The 13677-nt window shown below is 40.3% G+C and overlaps 1 protein-coding gene across 4 annotated transcripts in view; it reads right to left on the bottom strand.

Annotated features, from left to right (window-relative positions):
- The window catches only part of MAP3K13 (mitogen-activated protein kinase kinase kinase 13), a 168265-nt gene that overhangs the window by 81048 nt on the left and 73540 nt on the right, over positions 1–13677 (bottom strand). Inside the window, exon 1 of one of the 4 annotated variants that reach the window (XM_044251931.1) lies at positions 13292–13505. The exons of the other annotated variants lie outside the window; for them this stretch is intronic. The gene's annotated coding sequence lies outside the window, so the exon portion shown is untranslated. Of the gene's footprint in view, positions 1–13291; positions 13506–13677 lie in introns of those variants that run through there. 4 annotated transcript variants of the gene reach the window in all.

Below are 13677 nucleotides of genomic sequence, written 5' to 3'. Positions count from 1 at the left end.
TCCTTATAGGATCTTACTGGTTCCCTCATTAAATTAATGAGTTAAGTATAATATTTGACATACATTCATTTGATATGTGTATGAATCACTATTTTACCTTTTAAAAAAGTATCCTTCAACATTCCGAGTATCTCTCTAATTTATGCACTTCTTTCCGTCACAATAACCCTTTCTAGCACAGCTCATCTTCACCATTGCCTAGATTATTTTAACAACCCCCTAATTGTAGCCTTGTCTCCAGTCTCTCCATCCTATTCCATTCTCTCCATATCCAGAGTGCTTTTTCTAGCATGTAATTCTGAACATACTACTTAACTTTGCAAAACCTCCTGCTCCTAGAATAAAGCCCAACCCTCTTGGCATGATTTGCTTCTCTAGCCTCATATTTGATACAGCCCTGCAATCACATTTCAGTTCTTAGAATTCACTGCCCCCACTCTCTTACTTCTGGGCACTTGTAGTCCCCCTAGCATACAATGCACATTCCGTACCATCCTCTTCCCACCCAGCTCTTGCTTGTTCTTTGGGGTTCATGTACCTGGATCACTCAAGTCTGGGTGAGATGCCCCACTTACGTCTTCCTCCAGTGGCCCATACTCACTGACCCCTTCACCCCCTCGCCCAACAGCACATATCTATTATAATGACTCTTTGACTAGCTCCCCTCCTAGACTGTAAGTTCTGTGAAGGCAATTGCCATGGCGAGATTGTTCAAGAACATTAGAGTCACTACATCCCAATACCTAACCCAGCATCAGCACATGGCGGCCATTCAAGAACGTATTCTGAAAGCTGTGTTCTCCGCAGGGTCCCAGGATAAGAGAAACTTTCTTATACAAATCCTTCTCAAGATCTGTGACCCAGCCCCCACCCCCACTATCAAAAAAGCATAGGCCATGCCCAAATAGAATGTGTGGACTTCAGTTTTAAGCTTTTATTTTATGGAGTCAGAGGGAAATATTCAACTCATCTGCTTTTTAAATTGTGAACAGTTTCATAAAATGGCCATTCCTAGTAGAGACGAAAGACGGTTTTGTTTGACTTTCTCTATGGCAGGGAAAAGGGAATGGGAGCAGAAAAAAGCATGTGGAAGGGAAGAGAAGACTAGAATCATGGGACATGACCACAGCTCAGCCCTTTGTGGTACCCTCACTAGGTTCTATAAGGGCCCTCATTGAATCTATGGGGGGAAACTCAGAGGTGTTCAGTTAGGCATTGATAGCTAATAGATGGGACTGTCATGACTCAACTCTCTGAATTCGGAAGCCAAGCTATTAATCACGTTGAAAAGTAGAAAACAGAGAGAAGTTAGAAGAACTATGTTTAGGCAAGATAAATTATTGCCAAAGCTTGGTTTCAGAAGTACCTACCAAGTACTTGTTTTACCTTTGCTGGGGGTTTGCAATTAGATTTCTCTTCGATATTCACATGTAACTTGGAACAATTTTGATATTTAACACAGAGAGCATACTCTCTTATACTAATGTTAGTAAGGTCTTTCCTAAGAAGCTCAATTTCTTAACCAGTGGTCCCTTTTCATATCTTATCATTCCGAAAGAACTAGTAAGACACATATTTTACAGCGTAACATTATAAAAGCAAATTAACGGTATTATAAAAACTTGAGAAATAGAGAAAAAAATAATTCCACCACCCTAACTCAAAAAGGCTTGGCATACTTGCTTCAATTTTTTACTTGAAAAAGCTCTGTGCTACTCTTGAAACTTTGACTCCCATTTCTTTTCTCTTCCCAAAACATCATACACATTTTTCATCTGATTGCACAGATTACATCACCCTCATTTTAAAGATTTTATTTATTTTTATTTATTTATCGGGGGGGGGGGAGCGAGCACAGGCAGACAGAATGGCAGGCAGAGGCAGAGGGAGAAGCAGGCTCCCCGCCGAGCAAGGAGCCCGATGTGGGACTCGATCCCAGGACGCTGGGATCATGACCTGAGCCGAAGGCAGCTGCCCAACCAACTGCGCCACCCAGGCGTCCCTCACCCTCATTTTAAAATGGCAGCATATAGTCTATTGATTGGCTATTAACTATAGTTGACTCTGGTTGTCTTGTTCCATAAAGTCACTGCAAACAGTGGATCGGATTAGTGGATGCTCAACCACACAGCTCCTTGGAGAAATACACGGGAAGGTTTCTAGTCACAACATTTTCATCAGCTGATCAATACATAACCTTGTTTTATGTGGGTTTCTATTTGAAGACACCTTACTTGATGTATTGTTGATTCATTAATGCTGAATTCATGGTCACCAGCACAGTAGCTCATGCCTCAACGAAGCACACTTTCTCTGTAAGGCACATCACAGCCTTCTTGCACCAGGAATACTAGGCAATACTTCAGCACTACACTTGGGGCTATTTTATTTTATTTTTAAAAGTTTTATTTACTTATTTGACAGAGAGAGAGAGAGAGAGAGAGAGAGCACAAGCAGGGGGAGCAGCAGAGGAAGAGAGAGAAACAGGACTCGACCCCAGGATCCCAGGATCATGACCTGAGTCGAAGGCAGACGTTTACCCGACTGAGCCACCCCAGCACACCCCATGAAACTGACTTTGAAACATGAAGGGAGAGAGTGTCACCTTGCTCCATCTGAACCGGGAGTATGTATTTCCGGCAACTCAAATTTTTCTCTGTTCTGCATATGTCTGTCTCTGAATGACTGTAAAAGCATCACAGGTATGGATTTGGGGAATGAGAAATAAATTTTAGTGAGTAGGTGAATTAACAAATACACAATCTGCAAATAGCGAGTATCGACCATATTTTTCTATTTTTCCATTAAAATAATTCTGTGATTAAATCTTTAGGCCTAAAACTTCCTCCTCTTTTTGCAGTATTTCCTTGGGAAAATTTCAGTTTTGGCAAAGCCCACTTAATGCACTTATTTAAAAATCCACTTATTTAAAAATAAATCCACTTATTTAACAATAAACAATCCACTTCTTTAAAAATAAAATAAAATAGCCCCAAGCATAGTTCTTGCAATGGCTCATGTTGAGATTCTTCAGATTGCCACTACTTACAAAGTGTGGTCCAAGGACTAGGGACATCAGCATCACCTGGGCACGCATTAGAAATGCTGACAAAGATCACCCAAGACTAAGTGAATCAGAATCTGGGTTTTGTTTTTGTTTTTTAAATTTTTATTTATTTGACAGAGAGAGATCACAAATAGGCAGAGAGGCAAGCGGGGGATCTCCCAGAAACCGGAGATCATGACCTGAGCTGAAGGCAGAGGCTTAACCCACTGAGCCACCCAGGCGCCCCCAGAATCTGGTTTTTAACAAAATTCCAGGTGATTTCCATGCACATGGGGAGTGTGACAAGCTCTACTATAAACCAAGGATTCTCACACTTCAGTTTGCATCAGCATCGCCTAGCCAGCTTGTTAAGACACAGCTGCCTGGGCACCCCCATCCCCTGCATTTCTGATTCAGAACATCTGGGAACTGGCCTGAGAATCTGCATTTCTAATGAAAGACCCTCGGACTTCACCACCCAAGAATCGAACACCAGACTTCCACTGGATGCAAAAGCAAGAGGGTTTATTCTTCACAGACGCGCCTGTGGGCAGTCAGCAGCACCAGCTAGCTGAGCGCGCGTAAAAGCAAAAGAGCGGTTAGTTAATCTATGGCTGGTGGAAGGGTGTCTATATGCGGGGTCTTTCACTAACAAGTTCCCAGGTGACGATGATGGTGACGATGATGGTCTGATCTAGGACCACACTTTGAAAACCACCCTGTAAGCTGCTTCCAGACTAGATCTCTTCCCGGATTTAAGCTTGCAGTTTTTAAACTGGTAATACATCTTTTTTGCTGGGAGCAGGAGAAGGGAGGAAAATAATCGATGCATAGCTCATCAAAAGAAATCCACACCAGGTTTTGTGGAGGCGAGCTAGCTAGCCAGGATGGTTAGACCTAGTCACAGCTGGTAGGGGGAGGCCAATATGGCTGGGTCAACTTCTCAGTTGAAATAAAGGGGAAAAAATTGTTGTTGTTGTTGTTGTTTCCTCTTGTTATTTAGGCACACTTTCTACAAAAGCTAACATTAAAGTACCTGAAAAAAAAAATCTTACTGAGTAGTTTTTCACAAACTATATTTTAGGAATTACATACAAAATAGGATGATCTGAAAAATTCGCTTGGTAAAAACTGTCAAAGAATTTTTTTTTTTTTTACTTTTTCAGTTTCCTGTGATAATATACAGCTGTGGAAGGATAGGTCCCCAAACCAGGCCTGCAAGCTTAGTTTCTGGGTCTTTGGCAAATCCTTAACTGCAACCACCCAGGAATAACGCAGAAGAGATTCCTCTTGGAAGATGGAAGCCCTGAAACTACAGTTTCCTCATCCTGAGCCTTCAGGCCAATTCCCAAACATAACTGTTCTCCAGCATAAAGACTTCTCTGGGTACAAGACATATGCATCTCAGGTAAATAACAATTACTGTTTCACATTACTCTTGAGCTTGGCGAAGCTTTTAATGAAGTATAGTCAGTCTCCTGGGCTCCCTTGGAGGGACTCCTTCTTCCTAACCCTAGGGACCCTTTTGCTTTGCATTAATAATAAGTTTCTCTTGGTCATTCCTTTTCACCTTCCAGACTTGGTTCAAGGCTTTTAGAATCCAGGTGGCTGGATGGTTCTTTGGTTTTTAAAACCATCCCACAGCCTTTTAAATAGCAGGAAAAAGATGGACAGCCATTTGTAAGACCCTCTGGGGCAAAAGCAGTTGACTCTAACAAAAGCCAGTATCAAAGGTGTTAAGATTCAGTTAAAGGAAGCCCTTATCATGTAGATAACCTTGGGATCAAAGGAGAGCCGGTGATGCGAAGTGAGTTCTATTTCGGAGCGTTATGATCTTTTCTCCAAACAGGGCTTCTGCCCTAACAGAAAATACAAAGGATTATGTGATTGTTTCTCTTTCTCAAAGAATCAACTCTGGTCTCCAGGTCTCTGAGACTACTTAAAGGTTAGATTCGAGCCTGGCTTTGATCATTAACATAAGCACCATAAAGCAAATGTTCAGTTATTTTTGATTAGACAAACAGATGGAAGGGGTTCTGTTCAAAAATGGCCAGAAACAGGAGGAAGAAGATGGGGGTGGGTGGGTGGGGAGGAGAACCTGGCAAAGGAGTACAATTACAATTTCTTTTCACATTGGCTCTGAGCCCTGGCAGCTGCGATATCAGGTGGGTATTTCCCAGGAGTTTCTCTGCTTAGCAAAGATTTAAAATGAGTCTGTACTTTTCAGCCTAGAGAGTAGTGACTGAAAATATCCAAAGGTATGTTGCATGTGTTTCTTCTTAGGTACATATGTATTTGAATTTGTTATGTGAGAGGAAATAATTGGTGCGTAATTAGTAAAATGCCTAATCTCGCTTTAATCAAAAGATTATCTTCCCTGGAAAAAGCAGTCACGGTTTTGTATTGTGGTGGGCTTGATCTCCCTAGTCTCAATTATCCATGGTTATCCGCGCCTGCGGATAGCCTAATGTGTCCCATTAGAGGCAGGCAGGCCAGCTACCACAAATGTAGGCACAGCGCCTCAGGGGTAATAAGAAGCCTCGGTGGGCTTATTTTGCAAATTGAGCCCTCTTTAGTAATAGCAACTGTGACAGCCCTTTTTAGGACTCGAAATGAGTCTTTTTTTTTTTTTTTCTTTTTTTTCTTTTCAGTCTGGCTCCAATCCATTCTCTTTGATTTAAGATAGAAGCTGCTCTCCTCACTGCCACCTGCCCATGGTAAACCATCAGTCCAACCACAGGCTCCCTGGGCTCTGCCTCCCCCACCCCCTCCTTCTTTTTTCTATCACCTTTCTCCAGTCCTTTATCTTTGACTATTTCCTAAGCCCTTCACCATCAATCAACTCATTCTTCTACTTCTCTGACCTTTTTGGGATCCAGAGTTGCACTAAAATGTCCTCTGAATTCAACTATTACCTTAGCCCAGGAATTTGGTACAAATTAGCGGATTGAAGACAATTACCGTTTGTCAGTGGGAAGTCCTACATTTTCCCCCCTAATTTTTAAACAACTAAAACTGAACAGTTACTAACCTTCTCTGTAATACATGAGTGCTTTTTGCAAGATGGTTTTACCACATGGCTCCACAGACAAGGTATTGTTACTAAATGGAAGCCACTATCTGAAATTATTATAGCTCTTAGGCCTAGACTGAGACAGCTCTCCTTGACTATTATACAGATAAAAAAGAATACAAGAAAAATTCTAGACTGATGAAATGAACCTAAGATGGGAAGGATGTTTTCTGTTTTGTAATTTTTACAATTTATCTTTTTCCTGGACAAAAATCTGCAAACTCAAGACACCAACCCATCAACCAACTTGTTATTTGGAGAAGTCTGGGAAGAATAATTCTCAAAACCTAGCAACTCTCATACAAAATAACAAAATCTTATTTTTTCACAAAAATCTTATTTTTTTTTCAAAGACTGGTTGTACCATTTATGAATTTAGTGGTTCTCATTTTCTTATTTACTATAGTCTTTCACTCTTCATCATGCTTCAGCTAATTTAAAGAATGACAGGAGGTAGTGAGAGATGGACAAAAGGATCCAATATGATCAATTTGCAGGATTCAGTCCTAGGACCCTGGAATCATGATCTGAGCCAAAGGCAGATGCTTAACTGAATGAGCCACCCAGGTGCCCTGAATTTTGCTTCTTAACAGCACTAACAGAAGTCAGATAAAGAAAGGCTGTAACACATAAACAAACTAAGGTTATTAAATTATCTGTTGCCATATTTCCTATTAGCCCAGATCACCAGTCTAAATGGAAGCTCTCTCTTGACCACAAAGAATAATGGCCAAGACAAGTGACATTTATATGGGCATGCCCAAAGGTGGCAGGGTCAGATCTCATTAGGATTCCATTTCCTGCTTATGATGAAGTCCGTGGGCAGATCCCAAAGTGACTTAACCTTTCTGTGTCTCACCCATCTGAAACACTTAAGACATTTTCCCCTCGTCCTCAGCTGTAGCAATATCCCATGGGGGCTAAACTGGTAGAAAAGTACTATGAAAGAACTGGAGTAAAAGCAGATTTTAACCAGATTGTCTTATGAGTTGTCACTCATCTTCTCCATGTTGGTAATAATGAGATTCCAAGAAAGGTTACGATGTTATAGAAAGGACATTTGAGATTACTAAAAAGATGTCTTCATCTCATATTTTGAAATGAAAGCTGACGACAAATTTTAAAAAGCCAAGAGAATTGTCTTGCCACGGATGACCTGATACTGCTACATAGGTACTTACTGCCTTAATCCGAAGCCTTTTCCATTGTGTCTTTGTGCCTTATAAGGCAGGCAAACAGAAAGTACATTGATTTTATCCATTTTAATATAAGAAATCTTTTGGTTGATGAAAGAAGGTAGGTATATGGTTGCAAAAAAGAACCTCATTATTAAAAACTCTACATGCAAGGGCTCAATTCATCATCTGTTCAAGGTGGTGCACGAGAACCTTCTGCTGAAGTATAATAAGCAAAAGCTATTTAAGCCATCACTGGTGGTTCTTCCCCTGATTCATCTGACAACTAGAACACATCCTCCTCATTGACTATCACTCACCATGCAGTAATTCTCAGTGTGATGTTCTGAAAGGACATCCCCTCAGCCCTCACACCGTCCCCCACCCACCACATCTACCCACATACTCAGATGGATTGATCCTAACAGGACAGCAAGCAAAATTTAGAAAAGTTTCCCAAGTACCACTTCTGCTCTGGCCTCTGCCCAGCAGAAAAATCACTAATCCCCCCAAAACGGTTCTCCTATAATAAACAAATGTAGACAAAAAAGCCAGACACAGGCTATAAAGTGATGAACAAACAGTGAATACTAAATATTCACTTTAAGTTTTAGTCTTAGAGCAGTTCTCTTTGTATACCCATTGTGCCTGACTTGGTCAACCACTTGGTTTGATATTTCCTTAGTTTCTCTGAATCTCTCTGACTCTATATCCACAAATAAAGCATACATTGGAAAAGTCCCTTTTAGAAATGTTAATGTATTTTAATTAAATTATTTTTTTTAAGTAGGCTCCACATCCAGCATGGGGCTTGACCTCATGACCCGAAGACCAATAGCCACATGCTCTACTAACTGAACCAACCAGGTGCTCTGAAGAAGTCCCTTTTTGACTTTACCCCACTCCCAGCACACTTTATTCCTCTTCCACCTTTACTCTTCTCTTTAAAATTTATCACTGCCTAAACCCAATTTACTTTATTTGTCTTCCCAATATAATAAGGCCCCAAGCGAGCAAGAATTTTTTTTCACGGCTATGTAAATGTTCAATATTTGTTGATTAAAAGAATGCCAACACTTCAACACCTGTTAGTTCTATTTGATTTATTTTCTTTCCCATCACAAGTCTCTCCACCATTCCTTTCAATTATTCTCTCAACCCTAGTACACTGCTCCTTTGTCCTCTTGGGATTTTTCCTGCTGGCTCTATCTACATAGAGCATGGCCAGCATGGGCTCCATGATTAACTGTCACATGATAATCTTCATTTACACATACCCTCTTATCTTCTACCACACCTGCTGTACCAACACTTAACCCTATATTACTCCCCTCCATCCAACTTGTCTTACTCCATTGTCCTTTCCAGAGCATTGCAAGAGAAGACCTTAGACCATTGCCAAACCTTAGACCCTTGCTAGACCAAATCAATAACAAGTGAAGGTAGATCTCAATGTTCAAAAGCCATGGTATACAGAAGAAAGAGAATGGGGTGGAGAATTAGACCTGGATTTCAGAATTGGAACCACCTGATGTCTTTGGCTGAGTCATCAACATTTTGAGCCTCTTTTCTCATCATGGGGGTAGTAGTACCTACTTCATACCTCGAGGATTATATTTTAAATGAAATAATATATGTGAAAGCTCCCAGATTTCTAGGCATGGAGAAGTTGCTTAATAAGTGTCAGCTCCTTCTCTTCCTTTAATGTATCTCACTAACCTCTTTGAAAATGACTAACTCTTACTCAGCAAGAAAATCCATGCTCTCTAGTATGAATCTTAATTTTCCTCTTTTCTCTTCTTTCCATTTAGAATTCTGTGTCTTCTTGACTTTTCTTGATTCAGAAGTAGTGTCCCTCTTCTTTTTAAAACTAACCCTCTATCCATGCAAATAGTTTTCACCCTGGATGTACATTAGAATCATCTGGGAGCTTTTAAAAAATGCAGATGTCTGGGCCCCACCACAGGCCAATTGAATATGACTCTCTGGAGGCAGGAGCATGGTATCAGTGTTTTTTTAAGTTTCCTGGTAGGGTGCCAAGACAATTCAATGGGAGAGAGAACAGTCTTTTCAACAAATATTGCTGGAACTGGATATCCTCATTCAAAAGAATGCAGTTGAACACTTCCTTATACCATGCACAAAAATTAACTCAAAATGGATCACAGACATGACTGTAAGAGCTAAAACTGTAAAACCCTTTAAAAAATAGGGATAAATCTTCATAACCTTGGGTCAGGCAAAGTCTTCTTGGATAGGACACTAAGAGCACAACAACAACAAAAGTGAAGAAACTGAATTTCATCAAAATTTTTAAAAAGAGGCACAGCAAACAATATCACCAAGAAAGTAAAAAGACAGCTCATAGAATGAAAGAAAATATTTGCAAACCATATATCTGATAAAGAACATATCAAAGACTCTCAAACTCAATAGCAAAAAGAGAAATAACTAACTTTTTAAATGGGCAAAGGATCTGAATAGACATTTCTCCAAAGAAGAAATACAGAGACCCAATAAGCACATAACAAGATGATCAACATCATTAACCATTAGGGGAATGCATACGAAAACCACAAGGAGATAGCTCTTCAAATTCACTAAGATACTCTTATCAAAATTAGAGATATAATGAAGTGTTGCCAAGGTTGTAGAGACTGAAAGCCTTATACTGGTGGGAATGTAAGATGGTGCAGCTGCTTTGTAAAACAGTTTGGCAGTTCCTGAAAAATGTGAAACATATAGTTATCATAGGACCCAGCAATACCACTGGTAGGTAGATACTCAAGAGAAATGAAAACATGCGCTCACACAAAAACCTGTATGCAAATGTTCACAGCATTATTCAGAACATCCAAAAAGGAAAAACAACCCAAATGTCCATCAACTGATGGATGGGTCAGTAAAACACGGTATATCTGTACAATGGAATATTATTCCACAAAAAAAGGAATGAAGCCCGGGGCGCCTGGGTGGCTCAGTGGGTTAAGCCGCTGCCTTCGGCTCAGGCGATGATCTCGGGGTCCTGGGATCGAGTCCCGCATCGGGCTCTCTGCTCAGCAGGGAGCCTGCTTCCTCCTCTCTCTCTCTCTCTCTGCCTCTCTGCCTACTTGTGATCTCTCTCTGTCAAATAAATAAAATCTTTTAAAAAAAAAAAAAGGAATGAAGCCCTGATATATGCTATAATATGAAGAACTCTGAAAACCTTATCCAAGTGAAAGAAGCTAGTCATGAAAGCCTGTATGTTACATGATTTCATTAATATGAAATGATCAGAATAGGCAAATCTCTGTATAAAGAATAAAGGTTAGTGGTTGCCTACGGCTGGGGGCTGAGGGGAAATGAGAAGTGACTGCCAAGATGTATGGGTTTCTTTTTTTTTTTTTCTTACAGTGATGAAAATATCTTAAAATTGATTGCAGTGATGGTAGAACAACTCTATGAGCATACTAAAAACCACTGAAAAAGAGAAAGTTCCCCAGGTAATTCCAATCTTGATCACCCTATATGTGTATGGTATCTCCCCTTCTAGATTCCTTAGGAGGAAATATGGCATCTTCTAAATCTTTCTCTCCTATATTCTTAAGGAATCACCAACCGACACAGAGCAGGAGTGTATTATCTCTTAAATGGCTCTTTTGTTTTTGTTTTTGTTTTTGTTTTTTAAGTAAAGCAGTGTTCTTGGGAAATGCTTTTTATTTTAGTCAAAATTATAAGGGTCAGACTGCCACCTGGCAGCATTGGTCATCTTGGCCATCTTGATTCACTTGAGCTCCGCAAGCAATTAATTCAGTTATAGCCCAGCAAAAGAGGGTAGGTAGACAGTGCAAACCAAACTTACTGGTTCTGCCATCCAAAGTACTGTTGTTCCGGCCTCTACCAGTGGATATGGCCTCTGGCCCTTTAGGAACCATGCTTTTGACAGTTCCCCAGGAGAGGGCTCTGGTTTGACTGACTTTGTTTACTAAATAAATTAATTCCTACTTCTGGAGTAGCTTCAATTTTGAAACAGAAAGGCATCTATTGACAGTCACTGATACACAGGATTTTATTGTTTGATATTAAACAATTAAGAGTTATTGTGTTTTTTTTTTCCCTACAAGTACACTATACAGGAAAATAAATATAATCTAGAATACAGCCACTAGGAGTAGAGAGAGAGGGAGACTCTGTATCTACTCTGTGCCTTAAAGGGATAGTTTTTACTTTAATAAAATGCAAAGTACAGACTGTATTTCTTTCATGGAAATAAAGCCCTCTTGCCAAAATGTATAGAAAAGACAGCGTTTGATGAACATTTCTTGAGCTTAATTATATAAACACATTTTTTAAAAAGAAAAAAATCTAAGAATTCAGTCTTTTGATCCAGCAATGATATGGACTTCAGTAATTTGGAGTAACTTTGCAATTGCTACTTTCAACAAAGTCTGAAGGTACACAGAAGAACGATGAAATAAGTCTAGATGCTTACAAATACAGGGAAATTGTGTCATTTGCTCAACCCAGCCTATTTAAAAAATTGCACAATATGAAACCATAGTTATCTGAGTAGAGGACAAAGATCTGATTTAGAATGAGGCATAAGTTCTCCCTTCTTTAGTGAGTTCAGATGCACTCAGAAAAACAAAATGAATAAGGGCAATGCCAAGATGAGAAACAAAAGAAAACTCCAAATACTCAGGTAATTCTAAATGAGTTTACAGTGGGAAGAGTCACTAATAATCTTCAAAACAGGTCATGAGAGCTCCAGTTCAGAAGCCCTATTTCATGAGAAAAGATGATAATAGGAAAAATCTCAAAACTAAGTATTGATTATACAAAGTAAACATGAGAATGCTGGATGATAAGAAATTAACAGACATTTTGCTTTTCCTCTCACTGGAGACAACAAGCAGGTAGACGCTGCCAACTAGAATATAATTTGCTCCAAGTGAGGGAGGTGGAAAATGCTATTAGGTTATCTGGGTTGAGGAGCTGCCCTGGGGCAGGACATGTCACAGAGTCCCATCCCTCTTCTTTATGATCCCAACTTTCACCAGAATATAATCCAGAATCTTGGAAAATAAATTCGATCACAAATACTAACTTTCTGTTAAACCTCCAAGCAAAAGTATCAAACCAACTTAATACTTGGAACCTATCAGAACTTTCCCATGTTTGCCAAGCACAGCAGAATAAACTATTTTCAGCTGGAAGTTCATCTTCAGAAAACACTCATGTGCATTTCAATGCAATATAATTATGGAATGTATTACGAAATCACTTCTTAATTTTCATTCAGGGATTTTTGCAGATCAGAATTTAAGGATCATTCTCCTTTTGCCTCTGGTGCAGGCTTTTAAGTTTTGAAAATATAAATAAAATGCACAGAGTGAAAGAAAGAGCCCTAAAGATGTATAAACACACCCCTGTCAGTCCCATAATAAAAGCTTTGGAGGGGGAAAAAAATGGTCGGACAAGTATTTATCTTCCCCAAATTGCAAGCTCGAGACCCTGACTGGTACACAATTACGAAACAAAGGGGAGGTGAAGGGTGACACACAACAGAAAGGGCGGCAGAAAGGAAGACCAGAGCTCGGCAGGCTAGAACCTGCTCTGTCTCGCTGACCCAGCTTCCCCCGGCACCTTTCTGGTACCAGCTGGGGGCTTTGCCTCTCACGCGACCCGCATCTCTTCTCCGAGAAATGAATCTCCCTTTAAGGAAAGCCAAGCCCGCATCCAGAGGTAACGTGCAGAACCGTAAATGAAAAATGTCCACGTCTAGCAAGCAAGCAGACCAGCAAAGGGAAAACCAGCTGTCAGTTTGGGAGGCTCGGAGCTCTAACTGGGTTTCAGATTACTCTTTGCCCCTGTCTTCCGCTCTGTCTTTCTCACCCAGTCTCCCTCAATAATATCAGCTTTCTAATCAACTCAAATCTCAAATACCTTCTCCATCTGTCCTTGTGCTAGAAATGCTGATGAAACAGGAAAAAAAAAAAAAAAGAGTGTGATACTCACAACAATGAAGAATTCCTACACATGCCGTTCCATTTTCTTGCTTTAAAGGTGGAAGGTTAATTTAAAAAGCCTTGCAGAATCAGAAAAATAAGGGGGAGGGGGATTCCACCCACACAATCCTCCAGCCCACCGCAAAGAAGCCCAAAGGCTTGCTGACGTCACAGATTCATGAATGGATGTAAATTGGGCTGGTTTAGGATTCCGCACAGACTTCTCTGTGGTGTGTGCCATGAAAAAGAAGGGGAGGGTCCAGAGCAGGCCCGACCAATAGGCTTCAGGCACTCATGGCCTGCCTTCTTTTAGGAGGAATCTGGTCACAGAATAAACAGAGCCCGCCAATCAGGCATCTGCCACTGCCTTAAGACAGACTGGCAGCTTGAGGGGGT

The sequence above is a fragment of the Neovison vison genome, chromosome 6, assembly GCF_020171115.1.
Source record: "Neovison vison isolate M4711 chromosome 6, ASM_NN_V1, whole genome shotgun sequence".
Taxonomy (NCBI): domain Eukaryota; kingdom Metazoa; phylum Chordata; class Mammalia; order Carnivora; family Mustelidae; genus Neogale; species Neogale vison.
Note: the sequence above shows the minus strand (reverse complement) of the source record. Positions and strands in the feature narration are given on the sequence as shown.